Source organism: Phoca vitulina, unplaced genomic scaffold (genome assembly GCF_004348235.1).
Source record: "Phoca vitulina isolate PV1807 unplaced genomic scaffold, GSC_HSeal_1.0 scaffold34, whole genome shotgun sequence".
In the NCBI taxonomy this organism is placed as follows: Eukaryota; Metazoa; Chordata; class Mammalia; order Carnivora; family Phocidae; genus Phoca; species Phoca vitulina.
The window spans coordinates 10,652,062-10,655,896 of NW_022589737.1; the positions used below are offsets into that span (position 1 = coordinate 10,652,062).

General features: G+C 37.0%; 1 pseudogene; it reads right to left on the reverse strand.

The window, feature by feature from the left end:
* Positions 1-221: 221 nt before the first annotated feature.
* LOC116645907 lies at positions 222-804 on the reverse strand (annotated as a pseudogene).
* Between the last annotated feature and the right edge of the window lie 3,031 nt (positions 805-3,835).

Consider the following 3,835-nt stretch of genomic DNA (forward strand, 5'->3'; position numbering starts at 1 on the left):
GGTTGTCCCAGAAGGAGAAAAAAGAGAAAGAAGCAGAAAAAATATTTTATTTATTTATTTATTTATTTATTTATTTAATTTTTTATTTTTGGGGGTACCAAATTACTTTATTTGAAGAACGGTACAAATGAAAGAAGTTAAGTGGGGATGTTTTGGTACAACTTAAAGAAAAGGTAAAGGTAACCCCAACATGCATGCACTGCCTCAGTGACCAAGGAAGTCACCCTTGTGGCTATGGGAAGACAGCCTAAGGCTTAGCTCTCACTATCACTGTTTCCCAAGGTGTGCTTGTCAAAGAGATACTCTGCCATGCCAGATTCGGGAGCCCCCATCTTGTGCAGGTTGGTTAAGTGGTCACCCAATTCTGGGATGGATTTCACCTGCTCATTCAGGTAAGGCGTCTCAATGAAGTCACACAAACGGGGGTCATTTTTATCAGTGGCCAGTTTGTGCAGTTCCAGTAGTGACTGATTCACGCTCTTTTCCAAGTGTAATGCACACTCCATTGCATTCAGCCGGTTTTCCCAATCATCACGGTCTGGTTTCTTGATATCCTGAAGGAAGATTCGGCCACCTCATTGGTTCTGCAGCTTCATCAGTTTCTCAGCATGTTCCCTCTCCTCATGAGATTGGTGAAGAAAATATTTGGCAAAGTTCTTCAAAGCCACATCATCGGTCAAAGTAGTAAGACATGTACAGGTAGACCTAGGAAGCATAGACCTCCAGGTCGATCTGGCGGTTGATGGTGGCCTCCGAGTCCTGGTGGTAGTTCTGGCTCACTTGCGAGGGGGACGCGGTCGTCATGGCAGCGGCTGAGAAGAGCCGCTGGCGAGCTGCGGCTGTGCGGCGCTAGAGCTGGGGGCCTTGGAGCGGTCCCAGGGCGCTATGAGGAGATTGCGGAGGGCTGGCTCTGAATGGCCTGTCGGGGTGGGGGCGTAGCGCCGGGTTCCGTCCACACACTGTTGAGGCAGGAAACCGCGGCAACTCTCGGCAGAGGCTGTCGCAGAAAGAATATTTAAAGAAAAAGTTTTTTTTAAAAACTTCTCAAATTTGATAAAATACACAAATCTACACTCAAGAAGCTCAATGAAACCAAATAAATATAAACACAAAGATATCTACACTGAGACATTTTATTATCAAATTGTTGAAAGCAAAGGAGAAAGAATCATAAGAGCAAAAAGAAGATACTTATGAACACAGGTTCCTCAATAAGATTAACAGCTCATTATTCATCAGAAACCAAGAGGATCAGAAAGAATGATATAACATTTTAAATGGGCCAAATAAAAAAGCTAACTAATATGTTTATGTTTATGTCTATGTTTAACAGAATTATACTTCAAAGCTGATAGTGAAATTAAGACATTCTCAGAAAAAAAGTTCAGAGAGTTTGCTTTTAGTAGACTTGAATGACAAGAATGAAAGAGAAAGGAACATTATCTAACTCATTCTATGAGGCCAATATTACCCTGATACCAAAGCCACACAAAGATACAAGAAAATAAAACTACATAACAAGATTCCTCATTAGTATAGATGTAAATGTAGTCAACAAAAGAGTAGCAAACCAAAACCAACAATATCTTTAAAAAATTATGTACAATGACCAAGTGGGATTTTTCCTAGGGATATAATAGTTGTTCAACATAAGAAATTAATCAGTCTAATATATCATATTAATAGAATGAAGGATAAAAACACATGATCTTCTCAATTGATAGAGAAAAAACATTTGAAAACATCACACACTGTTTTATGATGAAAATACTCTGAAAACTAGGATTTGAAAGAAACTTTTTCCATATGAAAAAACCATAGTGAGGGCCACCTTGGTGGCTCAGTCAGTTAAGCGTCCAACTCTTGATTTCAGCTCAGGTCTTGATCTCAGGGTCATGAGATGGAACTGCAAATTGGGCTCCAGGCTCAATGTAGAGTCTGTTTGAGATTCTCTCTCCCTCTCCCTCTGTCCCTCCTTCTGCTCATGCTCTTTCTCTCAAATAAATAAAATATTTTTTTTTAAAAAAGGCCATAATGAGGGACACCTGGGTGGCTCAGTCGTTAAGCATCTGCCTTCAGCTCAGGTCATGATCCCAGGGTTCTGGGATTGAGACCTGCATTGGGCTCCCTGCTCCACAGGAAGCCTGCTTCTCCCTCTCTCACTCCCCCTGTTTGTGTTCCCTCTCTCACTGTCTCTCTCTGTCAAATAAATAAATAAAATCTTTTTTAAAAAAGGCCATAATGAGAAAAATCACAGCTAAGATTATATTTATTCGTGAAAAACTAAAGCTTTTATCTTGAGATCAAAACAACACAAGGACACTTGTTTTCACCATTATTACTCAACATTTTACTAGAAATGCTAGTCAGAGAAATTAGGCAAGAGAAAGAAATAGAAGACATCCCCTTTCCTCTCCCCCAGAAAAAAAGTAGAGAAAAATAAAGAAGTAACACTATCCATATTTGCAGATAGTGAATTAATTTAGCAGTTTCAGGTCACAAGATCAAGACACAAAAGTCTGTTGTGTTTCAATACATCAGCAATGAATAATCCAAAAATTAAATTAAAATAATTCTATTTACAAAGGTTCAAAGCAGTATACCTAAGAATAAATTTAACCAAGGAAATAAAGTCTGAAAACTAGAAAATGTTATTTAAAGAATTAAAGACAACTTAAATAAATGGAAATATAGCCTACGTTTATGGATTGGAAAACTTAGTATTATTAAAATGGCATGATATCCAAAATGATATACAAATTCAATAAAAAAATAACTATCAAATTTCCAATAGTCTTGTTTTATGGCAACTAAAAGTCAATCCTTAAATTTATATGTAATTGTAAGTGGTTTCAAATAGCTAAAATAATATTGAAAACAATGAAAAAGAAAAAGAACATTGTTATGGTCCACAATACTCAGGGAAAAAAAGGAGCAAATCTTTACGACCTTGGATTTCACAATGGATTCTTTGAACAACAGAACAGAAAAATAAATAAATAAGACTTCATCAAAATGTAAAGCTTTCGTGCATGAAAGAACTATAAAAAAGTTAAAAGAAAACCTATAGAATAGGAATAAATATTTGTAAATATATATTTGATGAGGAAACAAGGGACTTATATCTAGTATATATAGAGAACTCCTACAATTGAACAACAAAAAGACACATCTCCGAAAGAGAAACATCTACAAAAAAACGGTATACAAATGGCCAAAAAAGCACATGAATAAAGGTTACCATTATTAGTCATTAGGGATATACAAATTAAAATACATTGAGGTATCACCTGACAACTATTAGGATGGTTATAATAAAATTAAAACATGGGGTGCCTGGGTGGCTCAGTTGGTTGGGCATCTGCCTTCGGCTCAGGTCAGGATCCCGGAGTCCGTGGATCAAGCCCCGCATCAGGTTCCCTGCTCAAGCGGAGAATCTGCTTCTCCCGCTGCCCCTCACCCCACTTGTGCTCTCTCTCTCTCACTCTCTCTCTCAAATATCTAACTAAATAAATAAAAATCTAAAAAAAATTAAGACAATCAAACTAGTTCTATTTAAGGTGTCGAGAAATTGGAAAATTACTTGTGGGAATTTAAATTGGTTCAGATGCTACTGAAAATAATTTGGTGGTTCCTCAAAAAGTTAAACATAGAATTACCATATAACCCTGAAACGTAACTCTTAGGCATATACCCTACAAAGTTGATAAGAGATACACAAACAAATTTATGTGCATGCATGTTTTTAGTAGCACTATTTACTGTAGCTAAAAGGTAAAAACTGCCTAAATGGCCATTAATGGACAGATGGATAAAAATATGTGGTATACATGTA